The 14,830-nt window shown below is 43.4% G+C and overlaps 1 protein-coding gene across 1 annotated transcript in view; it reads left to right on the top strand.

Moving 5' to 3' along the window:
• Positions 1 to 14,830, top strand: part of MAP4K5 (mitogen-activated protein kinase kinase kinase kinase 5) — a 577,489-nt gene that overhangs the window by 64,064 nt on the left and 498,595 nt on the right. The window lies entirely within an intron of this gene.

Below are 14,830 nucleotides of genomic sequence, written 5' to 3'. Positions count from 1 at the left end.
AATGACAAATCATAAACGCTGCATTTCTATTATCTGCATCAGATGTGTTTTCAGATTTAGGTGCAGATTATATGGTTTCTTATGGGTTTTTTCTGTATCTATAGACTTTAGATAATGGGGTCCTTTATCAAGAATGATTTTCTTAATTTTGGAAGGTTTCCCACTTGAGTTGATATTTAGTAATCTTTTATTTTTGCCAACTGGATTGTTGTAACCCGAACCAAATTTAAGTTTGTTTTTTAGGTATCACTAGTAAAGACCAATAAATCTAATCCTAATTCATAGCGTTATAGCTCCTTCAATAACATATTTTAACCGTCACACCATATGATTCATATATTCATTGACCGTGAAGCTATTACACTCAGTAGGCATCCTTGATGTTTCATGTATTATTTTTCAATTTATTGACCTTTGTCTGAACGCTCGACATAAAGATTGTGCTCGACCAACATTTTTGTAAATCGATGTCCCAGACGTTATGGTTATTTTCTTTAAAATTAGTAACACAAAATAAAAGAATGTAAAAAATAGACCCTTCTAGTTTCTGTACGATATCCGTAAATATGGCATTTTTTCTAAACCAGTCACCTCTTGAATCCATTCCCAAGTTTATCTATATGCAAAATGTCCCATATTTTTGGAAATGTGTGACTTTAGCTAGTTATTTAGGTAGAACCAAAAGTGACTGTGGGAAAGCACTTCTTCTCTGTTTAATAAAAACTGAGCTATCCGTAGAAATTGAGAGGGGTTAAGTTCCCAAATGTACGTCTCCCCTAGACCGCGCATGTGCGATCTCGTTGAGAAATGTTGTTTACAATCAGTGGGCTTTGCTTTTTATTGGTTGCCTTCACTGTCACTCATATACGCTTGATTGTATGTTGTCGGCATGTGACAGCTTGTCCTTCTTTTTAGTGTGCTGAACTCTCCCATAGAGCATGGCACATGTGCTTGCGTCTTTCCAGTGCTTCTCTTCTGGGTGCTACTTTTTTCTTTAACTTGAACAAGTCTTTGCAAATTTATTTTGGCCACATTCTTGTGCTTGAACCAGTCTTCCTAGGCAGCGTGTGACGCCTTCTTCCTTTATCTGTAGTGCACCTTGGACACATCCTGCGTTTTATTTGTTGTTTTCTATATACCATATTAAATTATTTGCTAGTGCATCTCACCCAAGTCCAGGGCGTTTTCTCTACTACAAAGGCCCCATATGTTTTCATGTTTGTGCAGTTTACGGTAGGTACACACCAGATAATTTGCGCAGAGGACACTTCATTTTTCAGTATCTTTTTTAATTTACCATTAAATTGGATGGCCCAGCTTCAAAGTCCACCACTGTGCCCGTAACCGTTTGCATAAGGATGTGAAAGACAGGTCTGCTCTTTAAAAACTGAAGTACTGATAAGTAGTTGCAAACAAGAAAAGAGTGTTCTATGGTACACAAAGAACCACACTTGGAGCAAAGAAAAATGCCACTGGCCTCACTCAGGTCAGTTAAGAAAGCCCTCACTCACCAACCTGGTTGATGACATGCTTCATCATCCGGCCCCACTGAAGAGGCCGAGTGCCTCTCCAGTAAGCTGCGACGCCAGGTCTACTGCGGAGCGTTTTTTTTTGTGAGTTTAGGCGTGAAGTGAAACTAATTAGTGGTGGTGAGAGATAAAAATGTCTTAAGTGTTTCAAAAATTATTTATTATTTGATTACTGGGACATAGATAAAATAAAGTGTTGGAAAATAGTCCAAAATTAATTGTTTGGTTATTTCCAGAAACTTTTAATATCAGTCAACATGTTTCTGCCTTAAAACGGTGTAAGTTTACCAGGCATTCATCAGGACGTAAAAGTGAACTAAACCCTGGCGGTATGAGCACCCTAAGGCTCACCCTGACCTTGAGACGTGAATGTGAAAAGTAAAAAAGTGAAAAAAAGTGCAAAGGAAAGAGCTTGCTCCTTCCTGGTTACTTCTGGTTTAGGAGGCTTACCGACTTAAGGTTACTGCACCTGTGGAAGAAAAAGGGGACATATACAAACATACAAGACAGGACAAACAATTAATAATCTGTCTTGTTCTTATGAGTATGCTTGTAGTGCTCCAGTTGTTGTGGGAGGACAGTGGGTCGCAAATTAACACTATAGTTATCACCAACCTCTGTCCCTGGGGGAACATATACTAGTTTTAGGGAGTGTGGTGGGCTACAAGTGAACTGGTAGCCATAGTTAAAAAGGGAAGCGCGTGTTCCTGGTCAGGATCAATGGACCAAAATGTCTGTGACCCTGCATCAAATACAGTAATTTTAAAAATGTCTCACTTGTATGGTAAATGCGATCGACACCATGGGTCACGGGAGGGGGGTGGTAGCGTATTTGGCACACCCTTTTTAGATTGAAAAATGTAAAACAATATAATCGAGATTAGGAATAGGCGAGATGTTACGAATGAAGATTCGGCTAAGCGCTGGTAAGTTACTCACGCCCTTGACGCCAGGCACCCTCTCGGAACCTGAAACACCCTCGACCGGACCCCCACGATGAAGTGCGTGGACGGTGAGGTTGTATAAATGACTCCGAGTGTAGCGCGGCTCACTTCCTGGATGGGAGTGGCCGTGTGTGAGGATGGGCAGTTTCTAGTCCGTTGCCCAATCGCATAGAATAGATCACGAGGGCGGAAAGACTCGGAGCTAGAGCGTTGCCTTCCGAATTGCTAAACCGTGTATGTTCAGTATCCATTAAACTTTATCAGTCAGTATATACGTGAACAGTAAACACGGAGCGCCTAAGCTGGGATAAATCCCAAATTGGAAAATTACCTAAAGTTGCTGTCTGGACTCCAATAAATTCTTACAAATACACCCTAAGAGTGTGCAGAGTAGCGTACAGTGCTACAGGTTCAGCGTAGTCTCAGGGGGATAATTTGTTTGACTCATGGGCATGACCTGGCATGTTCATTGGTGATGGAGAACTCGAGTACATTTATTACATATACACCCTAAGAGTGTGCACAGTAGGCATACAGTGCTACAGGTTCTGCGTAGTCTCAGAGGGATAATTATAACAATAGGCTCGACTTGTGGGCATGACATGGCATGTCCATTGGTGATAGAGGGGTTAACTGGCTCTGTAAATGAGCGGGCATGGTTCATAAGAGTGATTGATCTAGTGCACCTACTCAACATTAGTTGTGAATACTAGTGTGCTCCAGCATTCGGTTCCAAGGTGATACTGGTTTAAAAGACTTAATGAACATGCTCTCACTGGGGTAGAATTACTTGAGCACAGAGTTCGCTGGAGAGGCACTCGGCCTCTTCAGTAGGGCCCGATGATGAAGCATGTCATCAACCAGGTTGGTGAGTGAGGGCTTTCTAAACTGAACTGAGTGAGGCCAGTGGAATTTTTCTTTGCCCCAAGTGTGGTTCTATGTGTACCATAGCACACTCTTTTCTTGTTTGCAAAAACTTAACCGGGGACTAAGAGTGGTTCCTTATTCTCCCTACCTCTCTTTTTGTTGTTGTGTACTGATAAGTAGTACATATTTAGTACGAACAACACTACCCTCTTCTCATTCCAAGTTTGTTTTTTCATTATTTGGAATATTTATATTCCTAAAAATTCTAAATAAATGTATTTGGGTACTTTACATGAGCAGCACCCACACTACATAAGACCCCATTCTTTTTTTACGCATGGGGACATATATTGATTTGCCCAGGATAACAGGATGTTGAACCATTTCCGGAAACTCAACTCGGGAGTTCAGGTGGAACCCGGCATCTCTCTTTAATTCTCTGCTGCAAATCGCTTGGTACCGTTTTACAGCTAGGAACAGATGTTCCTTTATCTCTCTTCCATCTCAAACAAACAAGCATTTGCAATGCAATAGGTCTCACATTTGGAAAGGGTGAGCTATTGGTATTGTAAATTACATTTTTTTTAATATGTGTTGGTTTTGAAAATATATAAATTAATAGCATTGTTATTTACAAAGCCAATAGCTTACAGTTTCCTAATGTGAGTCCTATTGGCTGTGGCAATGCTTGTTGGTAGCAAGCAGGGACAATGCTGTTGTGGTGCTGAGTGATGCTGTTGTGGTGCTGAGTGATGCTGTTGTGGTGCTGAGTGATGCTGTTGTGGTGCTGAGTGATGCTGTTGTGGTGCTGAGTGATGCTGTTGTGGTGCTGAGTGATGCTGTTGTGGTGCTGAGTGATGCTGTTGTGGTGCTGAGTGATGCTGTTGTGGTGCTGAGAGATGATGTGGTGTTGTTCCAGAGTGATGTGGTGTTGTCCCAGAGTGATGTGGTGTTGTCCCAGAGTGATGTGGTGTTGTCCCAGAGTGATGTGGTGTTGTCCCAGAGTGATGTGGTGGCGTCCCAGAGTGATGTGGTGGCGTCCCAGAGTGATGTGGTGGCGTCCCAGAGTGATGTGGTGGCGTCCCAGAGTGATGTGGTGGCGTCCCAGAGTGATGCGGTGGCGTCCCAGAGTGATGCGGTGGCGTCCCAGAGTGATGCGGTGGCGTCCCAGAGTGATGCGGTGGCGTCCCAGAGTGATGCGGTGGCGTCCCAGAGTGATGCGGTGGCGTCCCAGAGTGATGCGGTGGCGTCCCAGAGTGATGCGGTGGCGTCCCAGAGTGATGCGGTGGCGTCCTATAGTGATGTGGCGGTGTCCTAGAGCAGTGGTTCCCAAACATTTTGGACCCGTGGCTCCCCTTGAACTAATTGGCAGTTGGCCGTGGCTCCCCACCATTTTTTTACCGGTGGGTGGGGGAGGATGTAAGCCTGACCTCGGGAGTACTTCCTGTTGTCTTCCTTAAATTAATTGGGATGCAATGAAGGTATTATAATATTTGTAACAATATAAGATAACAGTTGTTTAATAAAAACTTGTTAAGTGTGAAACGATACAAGATTAATAGCCAAACATTAAACGTAAGCAACTTCTTTTTACCTTGAATTATACTTTTTAACAATTCTCATTTAAAAATACCATGGCTAAAAATATAAAAATCTGATGCTTGCATGTTGGAATATTCATTACAATCCGCTCCAATGTAACCGCTTTATTGGTTTGTATAAAGTCAGTTCATTTTCCTGCTTTTGTCCATTTTAAAGTGCAAGTATGTTCATGCAAAATCACCTTGAGACTGAAAAGTAATTAATTAATGATAATGAAATAACACAGTTCCCCTACTATCTTACCTATTTCACATGTTTTGACTGAAATGATCATGTATGGTCTCCTAAAGTGCATTTGTGATAGCATTAAACCAGGCACATCTAAAGGTGTAGACGTCCTGTTTAAATAGTTGATAGCAAATGAACTGATGAATATCATGTAGTCTGTCACTAACTGATCTGCTTCAAGCAAACATTTTATAAAAGCTGCTATTATTTGAGGAGTCTCTCCTTTCATGTAAAAGAGCAAAGCGTGTTTTTATCGGATTTAAACACAGATGATTGTATACCATTTACACTGGGGGCTCCACTCGATCTTTGTACGTTTACAACTATATTAGTACTATTCGGGTTAAAAATATTCTCGCAAACTTCTTCAGTCCTTTTCTTTGCTTTGAGGCAAGACTTCCATCTCCATAAGAGATTGTCATAATAGAGTAGCAAAAGGTAGTTTTCCCAAATGTCCAGGATTACTCTGTTTTCTTGTGATGGTTGATCCTCATTGTCTAGATCAGTGACAACTTTCCATAAACAACTATTTTCTTTATAGTTAATTGTCTATAGATTATTAGCCATTGCCTTTCAGTATATTTACTATTAAACACTCGGTAGGCTTTAGTCAGGAGGGACCCGATGATGAAGCATCCTACATAATGTGGGTGAGGGTTTCCATCTTTTTAGCAGTATATCTTTGGGATTGTTTCTGTGAAGAATGGCCACTACAAATAAAAAATAAGTTATTGCTCCCTGGATCTATGGTGGTCCCCAATCAGAGCTTTAAGTGAAATGAAAAACATGGGGTGAGGGCAGGAATCTCTAAAAGGCTTGTGACCTAAGAAGCATAACTAGAAATCCTTTCTAGGAGTTGTGTCCAATGTAATTAAGGGAGTGTCTTGAAACATGCAAACTAAAATCCTGCGCTTCCTATAGTGTACCTACCAACCAGTATTTTGGTTCATCTCTCTGTGAGATTTCTGTTATTGTATCCAGGCATGTCATGCAGTGACAGGCATGCATCTAAAACAAGCCAAACCTATTGGCATCGCCAGTGCTTATTAGCAACATCCGATAAATGAGTAAAAACTAATATTTTATTGTAAATAATTAGAATGTCAAATGTTTCAGTTCTGAAAATGAGACCATGAACATTATAAAGATATGTGGAAAGGGTCTCAATCACTTCCGTTTTCACCTTCACACCACTGTCCTCTCCCTATGTGGCACTCACGCCGTTTTTCTTCTTACATATTTTTATGCAGTCTACAGAGAGGCCAAGAATTGGATGAGAATTTAGTCTGACCACTTTTTTGACCCATTGACTGGCACTGCCATTAGCCTCAACTCCAGCGCCCGCCAACGTAGTCATGAACACTGAGCCAAAACATTAACTTATCCAGACACCTAGAAGTTAGATAGTTCATTGTATGCACTATAAGAGAAAGACATTAGTGGTAATAAAAAAACTAAAGAATTGCAGCATACACAAACCCTGGAAGAAGTAATCACTGTTAGCGAATGCATGATTAAATAAAACATGAAATGCAAACAGGAACTTGTATCGCTGACATGGATTACCTTACAGTCATCGTTCAGAAATCAGTCAGTGATTTCCCTGGAAAATTAAGGGCCCGTTTTAAGACCTCTACATAAGGACCCATGATAATGACCTATATTAATGCCAATGTTAATTACTGCCAGGTCTGATGCCCGGAGGGAGCTGTCCCACTTAAATCCATGTCACCAATCTTACTGTCACATGATATCCCAATAACTGCGTGTTCTTTCATACTTCGACATACTGTGTACCAAGGCGATGTGTCATTTTGGCAGGAACCTGTGACACTATAAACAAATTAGCTTTACTGTCCTAATGCAGATGAGCATGTGTGTTTGAAAATATACACATCTTCGACGACTTTCCAAAACAAACACAAGATAGTTTATAAATGTCGTTATTCGGTCAAATATTCGGTAAAAAGTAAAACGCCAAATATCTATATTATTGTGCCCAACTGCCACGTTTCTTAGGCAGGCAAGGAAGACCAACTTTTTAGCTGAAAGGGCCTGCTTACAACGGGTTCAATCTCGACGTTCATTTGCGTCAGACGATCTAGCTATTGTGGTCGCGGCACCCTGGCTCCTCGTTACGGCTCACCGGGGTGCCGCGGCGCACAGTTTGGGAACCGTGGTCCTAGAGTGATATGGTGGTGTCCCTGAGTGATGTGGTGGTGTTGTGAGGCGTGCAGCAGTGTGAGGCGTGCAGCAGTGTGAGGCGTGCAGCAGTGTGAGGCGTGCAGCAGTGTGAGGCGTGCAGCAGTGTGAGGCGTGCAGCAGTGTGAGGCGCGCAGCAGTGTGAGGCGCGCAGCAGTGCGAGGCGCGCAGCAGTGCGTGTCGCGCAGCAGTGCGTGTCGCGCAGCAGTGCGTGTCGCGCAGCAGTGCGTGTCGCGCAGCAGTGCGTGTCGCGCAGCAGTGCGTGTCGCGCAGCAGTGCGTGTCGCGCAGCAGCGTGTGTCGCGCAGCAGCGTGTGTCGCGCAGTGTGAGGCGTGCGGCAGCATGCAGCAGTGTGCGGCGTGCAGCAGTGTGCGGCGTACAGCAGTGTGCGGCGAGGCGCGCAGCAGTGTGAGGCGCGCAGCAGTGTGAGGAGCGCAGCAGTGTGAGGAGCGCAGGGGTGTGAGGAGCGCAGCAGTGTGAGGAGCGCAGCGGTGTGAGGGTGTGTGCGGGTGAGGGTGTGGGGGTGTAGTGTAGTTCCTATATTCCCAATAGGCTCTGCGCATTGGAATAATATATTCAGCAGTGTAGACGTAGGACTGAGGTCGACTAGGTCTCTACTGACTATATTAGACTTAAGGTTTGCCAGCTAGCTCAGAGGTCACTAGAAACTTTCTCGAATAAACGAGGAGGAGTTTAACCTCTCTGGATAGACAAGAAGGGATTAGCTTCTGACAACCATATAACATGACAACTTTGCTCCCTCAGAATAAGAGTATATCTCTAGAGTCGTGTGAAAACAATAGACAGCTATTTCACTCAGTCAATTGTGCGTTCTTAGTTTCACCAGAGTACAGAGAAGAGAGAGACGGGCGTTTTCAAAAAATTCTACTTGCCAATAAAATAGGTAAACTGCTCAACACGGAAGCGAGTCCAGATGCTTGTTAGTTTAATGAGGAAATCGGAGTAGGGGTTGTTGGGCGGTTTAAAACTGCGACCCCCTTTGCGCGATAAATAACATACCTTTCCGTGCAGACTTGTTGTGCGAAATCGAACGGCGGCTTCCTCTTGAATAATTTCCTACTGCAAAAAAAAAAGAATCCTGCTTTTTTGTTGGGGGATGTGTGTTCTGTCTGGTACCGCATATTAGCCAAATAGCCCGGCGAGATCTCAAAGGCTTCCGTCCATATTCCCAGTGGGTAAAGGGAACTATCTGAATCGTGTTTTGTCATGTAAAGGTGTAATTCCTGTGGAAGTGCACGGTCTGCCTCAGAGTGATGTAAACATACCGGAGCCTTTTATTTGCCCTAATAGGAAATGGCCTTATGTTGAGCACAGCTGACATACCATGCGGTACCAAGGACGCCTCATTTGTAACCCTCATATTTACTATGCTCTGTCTTCGAAGAATCAGACACCTGACTCGTATTAAGTGAATAGTTCTACAGCTACTAATGACATACCGGCAATTAAACCTGTCAGTGCACTGAGCAGGGGCTGCGTGTTCCGGCGATTGAGTGGCTCAGTAATCGTGTGCCTCTTGATAACCATGTTTGATTGAAGAAAGGCCAGTCGTCACGTCTGATTTAACCACATGGCTGCTGGCAGTTTTCCCGTCCTGTGCTGGAAATTGCCATTTCAGTGGCACTATGACGAGCTCAGCTCGTCATCAGCACATGACACCCGTGGGTGATGACGAGCTGAGCTCGTCATCAGCATCGAAAGGGTTAAGTAATAATAAGAATACTACTAATTATTAAAAGAGCCTTTGTTGGTAGTCTGGTATGCAGGGCTGAGAAAGCTACGCAGCCTTCTTTTAGTTAATGGCCAACATTGTTCCAAACTAAGCACCAGTTTATACTGCACTGGCAGTTGGCATACAATCACATGTAGGAATTATGCAGAGGTCATAAAAGGTACTTAATTAGCATTGCAAATTGTGGTCCAACATTTATGAGATGTCTGCAATTTTGAAAACAGATACATGATTACACAATTATCAGCTTCGTGTTTCACAGGACCGTGCCAGCATATCAGCAAAATATCAAAATTAGGATTTCCCAGAAGTCCATAATTATTAATTTGTTTCATAACTGTTATGTTATGCACTCTGGAAATGCAAAGTAGACCGTTGGCACATCTTCCCTTTGCAAACATTGCATAGCGTATAGTTGTATAATGCATGTCCACCTGGGATACGTGAACATTTGGGTAGCGTGGCGATCAATAGAAAATGTTGGTTATTGCCCAATTCAATGGCGCTCCTTTTATCGACCTCGGTGGGATGAAGGGCTGAGTGGGCCCGCCGGGATTCAAACTGGTGACCTCATGCACGAATCCCACGGCGTCCTTCCCTTTGCAAACATTGCATAGCATGTAGTTGTATAATGCATGTCCACCTGGGATACGTGAACATTTGGGGAGCGTGGCGATCAATAGAAAATGTTGGTTATTGCCCAATTCAATGGCGCTCCTTTTATCGACCTCGGTGGGATGAAGGGCTGAGTGGGCCCGCCGGGATTCAAACTGGTGACCTCATGCACGAATCCCACGGCGGACGCATTGTCCACTGAGCCGCTAGAACCGGCAAAAAAACTTACCCAGGGATTTAAGCGGGATGAAAACACTGGGGGTTCTCTCAAGGATGGTTTCTGATATAGTTAAGGGCGTAGCCTAAAGCAAGTTGGAACTCTCTGATTAGCATTAGGTGCCGCCTGGCTGATATTTTGACGCTTCTTCCTGTCTTAGCATGCAGATATCTAATAAATATAACAAGCGAAATTACACCTACAGCAAGCTAGTATTATTGGCTTTCTCAAGGGTTGTAAGTTGCATATGATAAATAAGCTACAAGATGAAATATTTTGTATAAAATATTTAAAATGCTTCAGTTCTGAATTGACGAGACTGTGAAAGAACTGTAACAAGTCTCTTTAAAGATACTAGAAAGGCAGTAAAGGACAGTACTGCTGCGAAATTAAGATTTATTTTGTTTTCACTTGGAGGGAGAGGATAATAAAAGAGCCCGACAGGGACCTGTTTCGACACTTGCCTTTTCTAGCACCGGCAGGACCTGGTACACTTAAAGCCCTGTACTTAACAATGTAAGATTGTGGAAACCTGCACAGATTAATATATTCCAAAGTGTTGTAGGGGTGTCTCATTTTTCATCACCAGGCGGTAATACGAAACCATCCCGAATTAATAAAGGTCTCCCGGTTGCAAACCTTTGCATCATTCCTCTAAAAACCGTATGTAGTCACAGCCTGCGTGGTCGCTGATGGGAAATATCTTTGTTTACCCTTCGAAATAAAGCATGCAGCATGCGAGGCACAGCGCATTATACTTGGAGAAAAGACAACATCCAAACATAATCTAAATTGGAGGCGATGTTGCTGCAGCATTGGATTACAAGCAGCTCCCCTTGACACAACACCCTGTGTATGTCTCTTAAAGGTTGCTCTGCTGCTTTTCGTGGTCTTCCCCGTGCCCTTTTGTGGTAAAAAATGGGAGACCTCATCTTGCCCAGAGAACAGGCTTTGAGTATTTATGAAGGCTTCTTGACAAATAGGCAGGCAGGCCCTGCCACACATCAGTGACTGCCTTCATTGCTACCCGGCTTGTTTACATAGGATGCTGCAGCATTTTCGCGGATTGACCAAATCACAAGCAAAGATGCATTTATAATCCGCCAAACCGGGAGGCAGCTCAAAAAAAAAAAAGAACTATCTAAAAAAAAATGCTTGTTTGATTAAGTTGCTCACCGTGAAATGGACCCCCCCCCCCCAAAAAAAACGGCTGCGAATGGTGCTGGCACATGCGCCACTGCCAGCATCTGTCTTCAATTAGGGCGTAATTAAAGACATATGGGCTGTGGTACGCGTAACAGACACCAAAAGGCCATAGGTGGAGCTACGCGATCGCCTATGGCCTATTGCGTGTTCTGTTATAAAACAGCACGCATGCAAAGTCCAATCAAAATGGACCTTGAAATGCACATGCAAAAGCTATGTGGAATTTCAAGGTCCATTTTTGAAACCCTAGTAAAAGGGCTTTTCGCTCGCTTTGCTTGCGAGCCCTAAAAACTGATGAACTTGATGAACGAGTTTATTAGTTTATTACAGTTCACTTGCGGCCTAACTTGGTTAAAAACACTGCCGCTGTCAAGGAATTCCCAATCATTTCTAAGAAGCTGAAACACTGCACTGCTGCTTTTGCACAAAAGAACCATACGAGAATAATTTCCCCTTTCATGAAAAAATATATAAACACAAATTACTTGAAATAAAGCTTCAAGAACTTTTACACTGCACACGACTGCGTGATTCCATTGACAACATAAACCAATTTTTCCATTCTATTTATTTACTATTGTCAATCATTACTTAGGCTGCTTATTCTTCAAGTAAAGTATTTTCAATCGTATTGTTTTCTAATTTGGAATACTTTTTAAATTTCAATGTAGGTGACTCGCTTGTGCTTGCCTTCTAAAGTTTGCTTAAACTCACCTTTTTCTAAAACATTACTTTCATGCTCATACTTTAAAGGTGCCTGCTTCTCAAGTCTGTCTGGTGTTGTTGTGTTTGCTTGTCTGAGAGTACCTCAGCCCCTCTCTCTCTCTCCAGCACTTTCCCATATTACAATTATGCTTTCGGAACTTATTTCTTCTATGTTACTCGTTGTTTTGTTTCTGCGCGTCCCCCTCTATTACCACTTTATTGATTAATTGATTAAATACCTATACCCTGTTCATTCAGTTCTAATTGAGGACACGGGAGAACTTAAACCACAAGTGCAAACTCCAAATTTAGAAATAGAAGCTAGCAAAAAACACCAAAAAGAAACCGGTATATTTTTCCATTCTTTTATGTTTGTGTACATGCTCTTTTGGATTTCTTTCATAGCCAATCGTTTATTTTTCTGAATTCATTCCTGGGCAAAACACACTTTTTGGTCGAGCAAATACGCTGCGCTGCCTGCAGGGCGGACCTCAAAAAGGAGGTATGAAGCGCTAGCATTTTTACACAGCACATCCTCGACTCGACCCGAGGTTATTGGAGCGCTTTACATGAGCACCAGTTACATCACACAAGGACACATTCATATTTTTGTTGTTAAGCTCGGTAAGATTAAGTGATTAGTCCGGAATCACAGGATGTTCTGCCTGTGCCGAGGCTCGAGCCTGGTTCCCCAGCTACGAAGTCGGTAGCTCTGGCCATAGCGCCACTTTTACTCGCCTTCTGTTTTAAGAACAGCTGCCACTCTCCTTCCCCCACATAATGCACTTGTTCCTGGTGTTAAAAACAAGGACTTATTGGCTGCTTTGCCCCGTAAGTTATTAATTTTCTATTTTGCCGTTGCATCTCACACGCCTGAGACCTGGTGAGTTTATCCTGTCATTGTCTATTTCCTACTTATTCATTTAACACAACCGCAAGGCCGCAGAGCGTAGTCCAATATCCAACATAGGCACACACAATGCACCTAATTAATCCGTCCCACCGCCATTGTGGCTCTCACTCACTCTTCCTTTTCACACTCTTCCTGTACTCTCTCTCCTACACCGTGTGCACCCCTCACCCATATCTGTGTAGCAATCCATGCCCGCTTTGTACCCCGTATGCTCCCTTTGGCACTATTCACTAGCCCTGTTTTCATAGAGTTATTAACTGATGGGCAGAGTTCAGAGCTGACCACTCCAGGGGAAGTGGAGAGAGCGGGGATAGTTTATGGCAAAGCAGTTAATTTTCACTATTATTTACCCCACAGAGCATGCTTGGCCTGTGTCTACTAGGATGTTGTTAGCTTACTTTAACAAAAGATGAAGCAGGGGAGAGGTTTAACTTTCCTAAATCCTTATCGCAGTCTAAAAAAATCTTCTTTAATTTTACGAGCTAGTCTTTCAAAACCTAATTCAAGCCTTAGTAACTACAACATCCAACAATTACATTTTTGCTGAAACATTTCCGTAGTTTAGTTTCCATAACCTTCAAGACTTGACATGTGAAATGCGTTGTCATAATAACATAAAACGATTATGAGGGAACATTTACAAAATTCTCCTGCATAAAGCAATAGGCTAGGCATTTAATTGCCCTGATTTCAAGCACTAACTTGCTCTTACTCCCCAAATACTTATGTGTAGTTGAACCATAATCTTTTTAAAGCTGTTGGGAAGGCTTCAGTGTCCGAATTGGTTTCTTTAACTTTGGCCACTCTATTCTTTCTGTTGAATGCAGTGTCGAATCCTCTCTTACCACATAGTGAAGTGAGTGTAGGAGATTTCTGTGTGCTCAATCCTGCGAGCTACAAAGAGTGTGTTTTGTAAATACTTCCACAGCAGTACCGAGGAGCATGGTTTTGTGATCACTGAGGAGATTTTTTTCGCGCTGGCCTTGTTATACTGCCCTGCCAAGCGTTTGTGACCGTAATCTTTTTTTTTTGTAGGCAGTAGAAAAGAGATGAGTTTCTAGCCCATAAATTCGACTTTTTCTGCATTACGTAGGATGAAATGGTTTATCGGGTTTTCGGGCTGTATAATGAATTGACAGGTTTTGATAGATTGTATCTAAAAGGTAGCTGAGGCAGAAGTCTACTCTTGCTTTTTTAGGTCTCGCACCTGCTTTCGCAGAAGAGGCCTATTGTCGGCGGTTCTGCTTACAAGGACTAAAAGAGGAGACAAGAGACTGGCAAGCGCCGCCTGCCGTAATCGGATCAGTTTGCGCGCACGTTCACCATCTCCTGTCTCCATTTTAGCTCCATGTAAGCAGACACACACACGCACCCACACGAGCGCACATACATGCACGCACACATAGAGCTACCCCCCCTGCGCCGCCGCCGCGCACACACACACACACACACACAAGCGTACAGAGACACCCCCCCCCCCCTCTACAGCTAAGCACCACTCACCTCATCGGCGCCACTCTGGACTTCTTCAGCCTCCGCGGGGCTCTCCCTCGGGAATGGGAGCCCTGCGTCTCCACTGCTTCTCTGGCCAGGCACTCCGTGGGCGCGGGCTTCAGAAGACGGAAGTCCCGCCCCACCACAGGTTTCGGTTTCAGGAATGACGAGGAATGCACGCGCTCGTCTTGTTTGAAGTGTTGACTCCGCATGAACACACCACTTTACGATAAACGCGGTACACTTGGTTCTGCTTTTCTCCAGCATCTCAAATCTGTATCTTTCATAGTATGTTTTCTGCATTTATTTTGCGCTAAATGTACACAGTCCGAGCATAATACAGCAGTGTCGAAATGTTGGGGTTCCCGTACACGAGTAACTGAAACGGCTGACACTACAACCAAGAAACTTTGTTTGAATTCTATTTTTTTAGCCAAAAGAGCAGTTCAGCACTGGGATAATCTCGATCGCTTTGTGTTCTCGTGGCGCGTGACAGTGTTTTTAACCCAAACCACCTTTTACTCTGTAACGTGAAGTGTCTCTGTTGCCATGTTT

Source organism: Lissotriton vulgaris, chromosome 9 (genome assembly GCF_964263255.1).
Source record: "Lissotriton vulgaris chromosome 9, aLisVul1.2, whole genome shotgun sequence".
NCBI lineage: Eukaryota > Metazoa > Chordata > Amphibia > Caudata > Salamandridae > Lissotriton > Lissotriton vulgaris.
This window is presented reverse-complemented; position numbering and strand designations above follow the sequence as displayed.